This window comes from Limulus polyphemus, unplaced genomic scaffold (genome assembly GCF_000517525.1).
Source record: "Limulus polyphemus unplaced genomic scaffold, Limulus_polyphemus-2.1.2 Scaffold1596, whole genome shotgun sequence".
Taxonomy (NCBI): Eukaryota; Metazoa; Arthropoda; class Merostomata; order Xiphosura; family Limulidae; genus Limulus; species Limulus polyphemus.
The window spans coordinates 208,446-222,323 of record NW_013667206.1 but is presented as its reverse complement, the minus strand read 5'-3'; positions in this window follow the sequence as shown (position 1 = coordinate 222,323).

The following is a 13,878-nucleotide window of genomic DNA, read 5'->3' as shown; positions in this document are numbered from 1 at the left end:
ACTATAGTCACAGATCAACTGAAATACACTAATGTAGACATGACCAGGTAGATTAAGAAAGGATCTGTATAAACAACTATAGTCACACATCACTGAAAGGCACTTTAATGGAGACATGACTAGATAGATTAAGAAAGGATCTGTATAACCACTATAGTCACACATCACTGAAAGGCACTTTAATAGAGACATGACTAGATAGATTAAGAAAGGATCCGTATAACCACTATAGTCACACGTCACTGAAAGGCACTTTAATGGAGACATGACTAGATATGATTAAGAATGGATCTGTGTAGCTACTATAGTCACAGATCACTGAAAAGCAGTCTTACAGGCAATCCTCTAGTTAAGTCCTATCTATTTGCGTGAAGTGTTAAAAACTTGAGGATAGATAATTTCCTTACAACTATTCTTCAATCAATGTTAACTGTGTGGCAAAAAGTTTCCAGTGTCAAAGGTAAGATAAATGTTTAAGGGGATAAATCTTGCCGTGACCTAGCTAGCTGAGTCCAGATGGGTTTAATACTAAAGTATAAAGTACAGTGACGCAATATTCTAACAAACATGTTTTAGAGAAATATTCGAGTTTCATGACATCTATTCAAAAGGACATATTTCTTCGAGAGTAACATAGTACTTGCTACTGATATCATAAACAAGCACACAAAAACAAAAACACTGTTATTTTTTACCCATTCCATGCATCAGTAGAACCAGCATAAAATACCCGCGCTCCACTGTTGGATTCACAGAGGCCCTAATGTACTGAGCAAGCTCGTCCATTATCTACAATTAATTCTGTAGCTACCGAAAAAATAAAGTTAGACATCCGCCCGTACATAAGCATTTGTTCTAGCTTGGAAATAGAGGGGGGGGGGGTATAAACATAGTTTCAACAATGGCACCTTGGGATTCCAATAGGGGTCAGGCACACAAACTCTGATGCCAGATTCGAGTTCAGAGACCCCCACAAACCTGCTCACAAACTCACCTTATGCCTGGTTGACCTTCCGGGTGCGTTTTAGTACCTCTTGGTAAGGTACTAGATTAGAAAACCCCCTTGCTACCCCGAGTCCGCCTGCTAAGTTTGGCTTTGCTAACTCCAAAGCCGTGGGAGGAGTTCGTGGACAAACAAACAAATTTACAAACACAACGTGAATTAACATAGGATGACATACATGAAACCAATTTCAAAAGGCAATCAAGGCCACAAAAGATTTGTAAAACAAAAACTCACCATAAAATTTCTTTTGAAATTGTTTGTTTGTTTTGTAATTAAGCACAAAGCCACACAATAGGCTATCTGTGCTCTGCCCACCACGGGTATCGAAACCCGGATTCTAGCGTTGTAAGTCCGCAGACATACTGCTGTGCCATTGGGAGGCTTCTTTTGAAATATACTGATTTGTGCTCCTTGTGTGTTTATCAATTCTAGCAGAGAGAGAGAAACGAAATGTATTATCATAAATTAGGGAAGGCTGTGTTTCGAAGAACGTAATTTGTGGATCTGTGGATCTGAATGTAGTCACGCTGTCTGAGTTTTGAATCTTCACGGATACTTATTACTAGCCCAGAAAAAATATATTCTGAAAAAAACAAATACCGAAACGTTTATGAACGTTTCAATTGTTTGCATCTGAGATTAACCGCATTGTGTTATAATAAACGCCGCACTGTAATTATTTTATTCTCTCTGTTACTATACTTATCACAATGACCTGAATCATCTAGAAGCTTGAACACACCCACAAACCACGTCGCGTTACGTCACTAAACTTAACCTGGAACACCACAGCACTTTCGAGTTATGAGTAAACTAAGCAGGAAACATTTTTAATATAATGGTCCGCTTCTGCTTACTCATTCATTATTCTGTGTCATCAAAACAAACATGTAACAAGCGTGTTTTTTTCATTATTGAAAAACACTGACCAGTTTGAGTAGTTTCTTGTCGAGTCTTCTTATATATAATATCGCACTAAAGTTGAAAACGTGGAAGATGCTTGCGTGAAACGCGATCGCGTCTGAGTAACGAATACCTGAAACCAATACATTCAGAAGTGTCACCTGTAACGAAATCAAAAACGCATAGGCTAGAGGAAAACGAAAAGTTCCATACGTCCTTTTTACGTATATATTATCTAAGCAGTACAGAGTTGTTAAATTTTTCATCAATTGCTTATTTAAAAAAGCTTGGGAACCAAAAATATAATAGCCATATTGAAAAAAAAAACCAGTGGCTTAGCGGTAAGTCTGAGGACTTATAACGCTAAAAACCTGGTTTCGATACCCGTGTTAGGCGCAAAACAGGTAACCCATTGTGCAGGTTTGTGCTTAACAAAAACAAAGAATAATATAAAATAGAATAACAGAATCATTTTAAGAGTATTCAATTCACTGAAATTTTTACAGCGAAAATGTAGTTTACTGTGTATGATATAATTGTATTTGTATATTTTCTGTGAATTATTTATCATTCCAGGCAACAAAGTAAGGCAACACAACTCGAAAAAGTATTAAATTTTCTTTATGATAAAAATGCTATTACCGAAAGTTAATTCTTTCTTATGTATTTTATTCATCCAAAATTATATCTCCATTCAAGTGTTATACGATTTAATAAAGCCATCTGTTTTAATTCCTTTTATAACTTTTGTTTTTTCAAGTTTCTTCTATTTTTCTTTACACAGGTCAGTAAGTATCTAAGGTAATACGTTCCTTTCTCTTCGTCATCATGGGTCGAGCAGCGAATAAATAAAAAGGTCTAAAGTTTGGCATTTCCGCTGCAATGGGCTCCGCACTTTTAATTGTAAGAACGTTATAAGAGTGATAGTCAATCCTGTTATTCTGTTCAAAGACTTCATGACGACAGGTGCTACTTACTAACTGCTGTCAATCTAATCAGTAGTTCAAAATTAAGGACGGCTCTACCTGAATCGTAGGGGGGCTCTGACGTGGTCATGTGTTGCATAAGATGCCGTTCAAGTTCAAACAATTATACATTTAATTTGATTAAACTTGATATAACTGTTGTTATCCTTGAGATCATATGTTGGTTAACTTGGAATCAGTCTGAGATTACCACAAGATTTTTAGATTGAATTTCAAATAATTACACTCCCTCCCTCACTGGAGTATATAATCTGAACCCTTTCTGTTATAGTTTTCATACAATCAGTTTTACAAGTGTTCACAAACCTGTGCCTGGTGTGAAAGTGAATGTTTTAGGTTTTAAAGTTTATTTACGAACAGTATTTGAACATGATACACATTTATACTGTTTGTGAAAACAAGTCAAAACTGGCCATGCTCTATGTAATAAATGGGTATGTTGACAATAGTCTTGCAGCGTAGTTTCCATTGTAGAAGAATCTGTCGTATGGCTATCATGTCCAAATAACATCACCCCCTTCGTGCAAGTTTTCCACAATCCATCTAGTTTACAGGACGATGGTCTCAAAGTAAGTTTCAACAGTCCGATCACACAGAAATTTATAAGTGCTGTATCCGGCGACTTGACCTGGTATGTTTTCGTATGGAATAGAATGAATACCCGTTTCATTTTCCAGGTGCTAGAAGTATTGACGATTAAAAAATATGCCATGGAAACAACTTATGTACACGAGACTTGTGCCGCTTTTGGAGACAGAGATCCTTATTGATTATGTTGCATGATCTTGCCTGGAGCACGTGGACAGCTTTTGCCATTGACATTCGTGTTCATGGGTTCTCACTTGTTACAAGATGTTGCGCTTTGCCTACAATATCTAGGTAGAACGTTTTGCAGGTCTTTCACCTGGATGGCCCTTATGTCCCAAGATGATGCATATTCCTTTTTTTCCAATGCCATTAAATACAAGGTATATCTCCATCTTGGAAATTGTAAATCCCCGATCTGAACACATATTTATAATCTGATTATATAAATGTTTGTTTTTTTTCTCCCGGAAAGAACTGTTAAATACATTTCCTAAAAGCGATGAATTTTTAGTGGTATAACATTACCTACGAAATGCCATACGATAGCAAAATGAGTTATGTTACATGCCGCTTCACAGCTGATTTATAGCAGCTGTCTGTCTTTTACGTGACTTGCTGATATCATATTAAAAACCGTTTTAATAACGCACTGAAACCTGTATTAATGCCACGAACAGTATACTCCTATTCACAAGATACAGAGTTTATACGAACTTTATAAAACATACACTAATTTTTTTCAACCATAGATTTTAAACAAATAAAATTCCCCTTATCCAAAAAATGCGTATAATCAAGTGATTTTGTTTAAATTTTATGAATATGTTAATTTATCTTCTCATCTGTTGCAGTGTCTGGACAAGTGTTTTAATCAGAGAGTTTCGTGACAATAAGATTTTCTATGTGTTTTATTTTGGAGCTGTTTTTGTTATCTTCGGTATGAAAGAGAGACTCAATCTTATTACAATATCATGAACATAAATAACGTAATCCTTTAAGACCAAAATAGAACATCTCGACGTAGACGAAATTAGCCTACATACTTGTTTATACCATGTATTAATTGACAACAGAGATTATGAACGTTATAAGAGAAGAGAAGTTATAGTTGAGTTCGAAGTAATCAAGTAATTTTGCTTCATGTTTTTAATTTATCAATGTGCCTACCGGTTCGAATACAGAAGAATATTTTTTTTTCCTTTTTCAAAACGGCTCTATCGAGAGAAAGATAAGGAAGGTAAGTGTTTAGTCCCATAAACAGTTATACACAGTTTGCATTCACGCCATATGTTGCACACTAAGACTTATCAAGGTATTAGGGCTAACACTTTTAAAGTCTATAGCTTTAGGTTTTTTACTACATCTACAGTAATATCTGATAAACCACATGACTTGAAGCTAACTTCAAACCACAGGTGGTACAAACGGTTGTTGCAATGAAAACGAAGTTGTGCTGTACAACAGCAGTAGGGACTTTGGAAAGAAGACGTAACGAAACTTTACTGAACACGTAAGTACTCCTACTCTATTACAATCAAATATAGAAGCATTTTTCCCAACTTTCAGTTGTTATGAGACAGCTGGAATACAAAGAGCAAAGGCAAACAATCCGTATCCTACAGTTTAAATAAGTATATTTCTGGTAAAATTTCAAAGAAGAATTGCACGATACAAAAACTTGAAGAATCTGTAGATACGTATATTGTATAATATTTATGGTTTTTCAGGGTCTTTAAATAAGAGTAGTAATATTTATGAAATAAAAAAGTGTTACTGCAAGTTCTGTTAAATCTCAATCGTTTCATTAGTGCCCTCTGGCTTCAAACAATTCTTTGGGTTTATAATGACTTTTAACTTTTACTGATTTCATTAAATTGTTTGTTTTTAAAGACAGTACTTAATTTTAATTGACTGATTGCTTTTAGCAGCACGTTATAGTTTTAATAGGCCCGTAAATTTGCATTTAATAATATGCTCTAATTTAGAATACCATTAGCTTTCAATAATAAAATCTCTGGCTATAATGTATAACTTATTTCTTCTTAAAACACTCATTAGCTTTAAAAGGCTGTTCGCTTTCAACAACAACAATCTTTAGTTATAATAAAGTGTTTAATGTTAACAATACCCCCTTTCTTTTAAAAATTAATTTATTTTCAACAACATTTTCTAGTTTATGTATACTGTTTGATTTTAATGATGTCTTCTATAGTTTCTTTGAACTCTTTGCTTTTAACAGTATTTTTATGTCTCTGCAGAAAGACATACTTTTTTCTCTTGTTTCTTCTTCTTCCAAACACTTTTCAATCAACCGCCAATCCTTCATTTCTCGGCGAATTGACTTGAAACTTGGTAGGATTATACCCAAAACAACCCAAAAATGTATATTTTGGGCTCCTGTCCGGTCATATTTACAGCAATGTAGATGAAAATTGGCACAAATATAAATTTTCATCCGCCCAACAACAAAAATGGATTCTACCATTTTGAGTCTTTGAGTCAAAGAGTTAAAACTTGAGTCTTGAGGGGCAGAGCTCACAAAAAAAGCATAGTTTTTGGGGTTTTTGATCAATTACTCTGCCATATTTTGACCACTTTACATGGGATTTGTTATAAAAATACATTTCTACAGGTCTCACACATTGACAAGCAAAAGTTTTACTAAGTATAAGGAGGTCAAGATGCCACGAAAGCATAATGTTAGGGTTGTTTGGCATTTACTCCGCCGTATTTTGGCCAATTTACATGGGATTCGGTACATAAATACTTTTTTACAAGCCTTACACCTATACATACGAATATGTGGGTCATTTTAGGAAGATCAAAAGGTTAAATAAACAATAAATTTTAGGAGTTTTGGTCAATTACTTATCCTTATTTCGACCAATTTACATAAAACATTTTTACGGGCAACACACAGTGACGAACAAAAATGTTGGACTTGCCAGTTTTTAGTAATTATAGGAGGGTCAAGACGCCACAAAAAGCATAATTTTATGGTTTTTTGACAGTTACTACTCTGCTGTATTTCGGCTAATTAACATGGGATTTGGTACAAAGATACTTTTTTTAGAGGTCCCAAACAGAGATATAGACAATTTTGGAATTTTGTCTTTTGCTCAAGTTTTCAGCGAGGAAAGCACAATTTGGGGTTTTCGTGAACTATTCATGTGTAAGTCAACCAACTTACACGGGATTTGGTAAAAAGATACCTTCTTGCAAGTCCCAAACATTGATATAGACAGTTTGCGATTCTTCTGGTGTCAAAATTAGCCATGTTGAGATTGCTTGGTGGAGACATGTTGCATTCGCCCGCGAATGTTGGCCACTTTAATTTGAATTTTATTTAGACTATTTGCTTTTAATGGTATCTTCTATAGTTTAAATGGGCTATTTCATTTTAATGGTAATTTCTACTTTTATTAAACTGTTTGCTTTTAATAATATATTCTATAGTTTCATTAGTGACTGTTTTAGTTCAACGATATATTCTGCTTTTTTTTAGATTGTCTGCTTTTAAAGACATATTCTAGTTTCAATAAACTTCTGCTTTAAACTGTATCTTATATATGTCATAAGAAATTATGTTAGGCCTTGCATTTTTAACAATACATTCTTAATTTAGAACCTTTGGAATTTTCAAGAATTAGAAGAGTGTGTAATAATCGTATTTCAACCAATGGATATGACGAATACAGTATGGTTGAAATACTGTTATTATACACTTTTCTAATTCTTGAAAATCCCTAAGGGTCTTGATTAAGAATGTAGTGTTAAAAAAATAATAGGCCTAACATAATGTCCTATGAAAAGTATAATTGATAATAATTCTCCTTTGTCAGCTTGTAAAAGGAGCTCACACCATAACAATTGTCGTTGTTATACAGTTTCATCACAATTTTTATAATTTTAATGCTATCTTGTGGTTTGATTAGATCGCTTTTTAAAATCTCTTTGCTTAAACAATAACCCCTCGTTTTAATGAGCTGTTTGCTTTTTTACTGCGATTTCTAGTTTTAATGTCCTCTTTGATTATAACATCATCCTATGATGTAATAAATACTTTGCTTTTGAAATTATCCTCTTATTTTAACTAATAATTTTTTTATAACACCCTTTCGACTTTATAGGCTATTTACTTTTAGCATCTTTACTAAATAGGCTGCTTATGTTTACAGATACCTCCAGGATTTATTATTTTATTTCCTTTTAACAACGACTTCAAACTTTAGTAAGTTGTTTACTTTTAACAGTTTTCTTTGAATTTATTGTGTTTTTTACTTTTGTAATTAATTTCTAGTTTTTTGGCCTGCTATTTCTTTATATTTTGATTAATCCAGATGAGACTTTTCAAAAAGTTACCTTGCGACAACTACCATAGATTGAAATAAATAGATATGAGACTTGTGCTTTTCTTGCGATTTTACAGGGGTCAAAGGTAAAATATTTAGAAAAATTAGGGTTTATGACCTGCCATTCCTCTACATTTCGAACGATCTAGATGAGACTTTGCACAAAGATACCTTTCGACAGTCCGCAGACAAAAGCAGACATCTTTTTGGATTTGTGGCTTTCTTTTAATTTTCAGGGGTCAAAGTTAAAAACAAACTTGTAATATATGTAATATAGGGTGCCCTAAAACTTGACACACTGTCTGCACATATAAACGTTACAAGGAGTTGTTATTGATCGTGTTCTGATTCACACAGTGCATGAAGTTATATATATCTTGTCGAAGAATAGGTGGTATTTGCCCAAACTTACCTGTAAATATTTTGTCATTGTGAATAGATATATATGCGCAGAAATTGACTGTTCTACGTATTATAATGGGATATCTTTTTTCTCACGAAGAAGCTTCAAGTTGATAGTGTGTTAAGCGTCTATCCCTCTGAAGTATAAATTTTGTAATTTATGCCACCTTACCCTGCTTTCAATATTATTCCCTATTTGCATCTGTATTTTTGTGTATTTTATAAAATAAAGTGGGTGTGGGGGGGGGAGATTGCTTTCTGTTGCAAGTATTGGTCTTTCTAGTTTTAAAAGTTTATGTTTGTATTTAACAGTACCATTTGCATTTAATGTGCTCTTTGCTTTTAACATTCTTCCCCGGATTTAAAATACCATTGTCTTCAATAATATTTACTTAATTTAATAGCTTGTTTAATTTTACTACTTCCACATTTTGTTTTTCACAAATTGAACACGGGTGGTTTAGCTTTGTTTTAAAGTCTTTGCACATTTGTATATCCATATATAAATGTGTAAATATACGTTATTTTTTGTAATTTGGCCGTTTTTTATACGTTTATTTCAGAGATTGATGATTAAGTAAAGGTCTGTCTATCTATCTGTTTGTTTGTCATTCCAATTAACGGTTCACATTTTTCTTTAACGTAGTTGACTTTGCAGAATATCAACAAACATTAAAATACGTTTCTATTCCTATAAAGAACGTGTTTGTTATACCTGTATCTTAAAAGACAACCAATTTCGCAAATTCTCAAAGTTTAAGATAAAATATTATATAAATTTAAAGTTTCTCAGAACTACGAGCATGTTAATCTAACTGTGGTCCTTCTTTTCCATCTGCTACCTAGCAGAATAAAGACAACTACATTTGTGAAATAAAACGGGAAACTGTACCCTAACAAAATTGTTAAAGTAAAATAGTGATTAGCCGTGGTTTCAAGTAAACAGTACCCTGAGAAATTGTTAATGTAAAATAGTGATTAGCAGTGGTTTCAAGTAAACAGTACCCTGAGAAATTGTTAATGTAAAATAGTGATTAGCCGTGGTTTCAAGTAAACAGTACCCTGAGAAATTGTTAATGTAAAATAGTGATTAGCCGTGGTTTCAAGTAAACAGTACTCTGAGAAATTGGTAATGTAAAATAGTGATTAGCTGGTACTGTTTACTTCAAACCACGGCTAATCACTATTTTACATTAACAATTTCTCAGAGTACTGTTTACTTGAAACCACGGCTATTCACTATTTTACGTTACCAATTTCTCAGGGTACAGTTTACTTCAAACCACGGCTATTCACTATATTACGTTACCAATTTCTCAGGGCACAGTTTACTTGAAACCACGGCTAATCACTCTTTTACATTACCAATTTCTCAGGGTACTGTTTACTTGAAACCATTTGAAAAATTATTAATGTAAAATAGTGATTAGCCGTGGTTTCAAGTAAACAGTACTTTGAAAAAGTGGTAACGTAAAATAGTGTTTGCTGTTAAGTGCAAAGCTACACAATGAGCTATCTGTCCTGTGCCCACCACAGGTATCGAAACCCGGTTTTTAGCTTTACAAGTCTTCAGACTTTCCGCTGAGTCACTGGGGAAAACTGGAAGCAAAAATTACAAAAAATGAAATAAATTTAGACTTAAGATGAAAGAAACCAATTGTTTAACGTTCCGAAATGGGCTAACTGCGCCGTACTCACAGCATGGATAGAATACTTAATTTTAGCATTAAAAGAATTCAAGTTTACCGCTAATAAACTATTAAGAAAATTGCCAACAGATCTCCCTTCGTTTTCAAGCTACAATTCTACTATATATGTTATTATTTTTGTTACGATTATTGTTTTTTTTTCTTTGCAAACCTATATATATCGTCAAAGATATACGAAACGTAATTCGAACTCAACCTACCTTTTTTTCCCGAGTTTCATTAGATTTGGCGCCATCTGTTGTCATACAAAGTCTCATTTGTAATATTTTATAATACGTAGGTTGTTTGTTTTATTTAGCGCAAAGTACACAATACGCTATTTGCGCTTTGCCCACCGCAGGAAATCGAACCCCATATTTTAGCATTGTCAGGCATTTTTAGTTCAGAAACTTACTGCTGATCCACAGGGGGAGGGGGGGGGGGGAGACTTATAACACAAACAGTATCTTGGTGTAATAACTGTAATGCAATGCTGACATCAAACAAATGGTCGATGTCATATGCAAGGACAACTATTTTTATTTTATATCCTGGAACATGAGAACTTAAGTGTTAAGTAGGTATTTATTGCTATAAAATCAAAAAATATTTAAAATATTCACTGATTATCTATACATAAAAACAAAGTGAATTTCATGAAATCATAAGTTCAAAGTGACATCAATAAACACATAATTAAAACTGGAGGTGCACTCGGTAGAGCACATACTTCAGCGTTGATCATATTCAGCTGTCAAAAAGTACGAAAATGTGTCTGTATGTCCGTCGTTATCAACGAACACGGACCATTTTTGGCAGGACAACGAGGAATAATATTCTACATATATATATATACCAAGTTTCATCAAAATCCTATCACTTTTGACTGGGTTATAGAGCAAAAATAGTGTGAAAAATCGTTCTCGTGTTAACAGATAGAATTTTTTTTATTTTCGTGACCTGTGTGGGAATTGGACGTTGACCCTCCAAAAACTAATCACTTTTAAGTTGGACCATAGTCCAAATATTTACCAACTTTCGACCAAATCCATTCAGCCATTTTCGAGAAATCTTGCTGACAAACAAACACACAGGTATAAAAGGCACTCAAGATGTCCAAAAGAATCATGTTTTTGGCCTCTCCTCTTGTGGTGACCATTTATGGAAGGTTATGTAGTTACGGAAATTGAGTTTTTCAGGTTAATCAATTAACTGAATCACGATTACTTTATTATTATTGCTTGTATTTGTAGTAATAATTAATAATTTGTTATTAGGATGTCTTTAAAGCGATTTTTATATTGTATTATACACACGAGCACTCTTATAACACGAGAAACAAATACTGAACTTGCAAGATATGTATATATATATATAATATACGTTTAGAGTGAGCGTTGTGAAAGACAAAGGAATTATTTTCTTGTCATGGATTCCACGTGTGAAAACACGTGACTTTAAATCATCTGGAACATACTATTTTTGCTTGGAAAATAAATAATTGTTGCTGTGCGATAGTGTGTCATTGAAATTTGTAAACTTTTTGGTTGTGATAAGTTTTAAACGACCACATACTTTTCAGTAATACAGATATTTACTGGTTGTAACTGTCACAAATTTGGTTGACAGGCAGTATTGTTATAAGATTTTCATCGGTTATTCAGAATTTCTTTGTGTGAAAAATGATAAAAATTATTAAGAACGTTTTAGAAAGAGATGATTAAACTGGAAGAGAGTAAACACAGACGAGTTTCAATGAACTGGAACTGTCTACAAGTACAATAGTTGATGAAGTATTTTACCCTGAAGGCATCTTATGCGACACCTAGACTAAACAGCTAGATCAGAAACCCTCAGGTACAGTCATAGTGGTTCGTAATTTATAATTGTTGCCCAGAAGGAGAGTAACAAGTCAGCGGCATCCACTGCCTACTCTTAATCCTTCAACTGCGGTTGACATCATATGATGTTAGCGTAGGCTACTGCGGTTGTCATCATATGATGCAATCATTTTGCGTGTAATATTTTGAATGGCTCATCACAAAAATTCGCGAATCTTTGCGCATGGGGTGGTAAGCAGATTTACACAAGCCGCAAACGAGGGGTTAACCCGAATACCAGGATTGTCACCTTTACAAAGCGCCCGCAGCTAAAAGTGCGGAGTGTGTTTAGTGGCTTGAACACTGGGGCTAACGAATTTCAGCCCACGCTAACCATTAGGCTATGCCACTTAAATACGTAGTGAGTTATTCTTATAGAAAATAAAAGTTTGTGTATACATAACGTTTAGGGTCGAGGGCGGCACATTGGTTAGCGTGATGGTCTGTGAAATAAAGGTTCCGTGGTTCGTGTACCGTTATCGATAACAAAAAAAGAAAAAAAAACTGCTCTCTGAACTTTGGGGCCATGGGCATAAGAGTGATGGCCAAATCTAATTATTTGGTCTGACAAGAGTAATAATGAGTAGCGCGGATAGCATTCGTGTAGTTTTGGACGAAATACAGCAAAATGAACGTAACACTAAGGGTTAGTAAGTTGGGGTTTTGTTTGTGTTTTAGCACAAAGCTACATTACAGGTAATTGAACCTCGGATTTTAGTGCTGTAAGTCCATAAGCTTACTGCTTACCCACAAGGGGGACGTGAATTGGGCTAAGGACATTAATGCTGTATAAGATTTGGAAGTTACAAAGTACTGCCTCTGCACATAGAATATCATCTAAAATTTCATAAGCGAATGAGATTTGGTGTAGCCGGATTTGTGTTTATGGCGAATGAGATTTGGTTTAGCCGGATTTGTGTTTATAGTAAGAAAAATGGTGTAGTTTAATTAGTAAAAGGAGTGAAACTTCTGCAAGTGGTTCTGTTGAATTATGGAACATACAACCAGTGAGCTGTTACCGCTTATTTGTTTACACAAGTCTAATGAACATCAATGTTTTTAATATTACGTCTCAGCAAGACTGCGTCATCAATCATTCTCAAAAATGCAAGCCCAGCATGTTTTATAACGGAGTTAATTTCTAAACAAGAGCGGTAGACGCGGATTCACAAGAACTATTGTGTAGTATATCATAAGCGGAAAACAAGAACTATAGATTAGTAAGTATTATTTGTTTTGGGAGGAGAGGGGTTGGAAAAACTGTTGCATTAACTTGTTTTGAATTGATTGACTAGTTGTTTTAGGGCAAAGCCATATTGGGCTATCTTCCGTGTCCACCGTGGGGAATCGAACCTTGGATTTTAGCGTTGTAAGTCCGTAAACTTACCGCTGCCCCACCGGCGGACTATTTTGAGTTATTGCAATGTTAATCGATAAACCAGTTAAACTGAGTAAAGTTCGTAGAATATTTCAAATACAACTGATAGTCTGGTCGAGTTAAGCACAAAGCTACACAATGGGCTGTCTGTGCTCTGTTCACCATGGGTATCGAAACCTGATTTCAAGCATTGTAAGTTTGCAGATATACAGCTGTGCCACTAGGGGGCTGGTGGAGTATAAATAATTAACGAATTACTGTGTTTTATTACTATCCCATGGAAATATTAATGTCAAAGTTTATCAAATTACATCCAAGATGTGATTTGAAAACATCTGATTTCTTATAGTTAGTTCTTTTAATCCGTGCTTGGAGCTACTGAGCACTAAGATTAATTTTTCTATTTGAGTAATAAATGAGAAAATAAGACAATTATTCGTTTTTTTTTCTCTTTAATTGTGCACGTACAATAAATATAAATAGCAAAATAGAATTAAATAATATTTACTTGGGAATCGAGCAGTGCAAAAATTCCTATTACAGTTTATCAGTTTAAATGTGGTTAGGGCGCTCGACTCGCAATCTGAGGGTCGTGGGTTCGAATCCTCCTCCCACCAAACATGCTCGCCCTTTCAGCCGTGGGGGCGTTGTAATGTGACGGTTAATTCCACCATTCGTTGGTAAAAGAGTTGCCC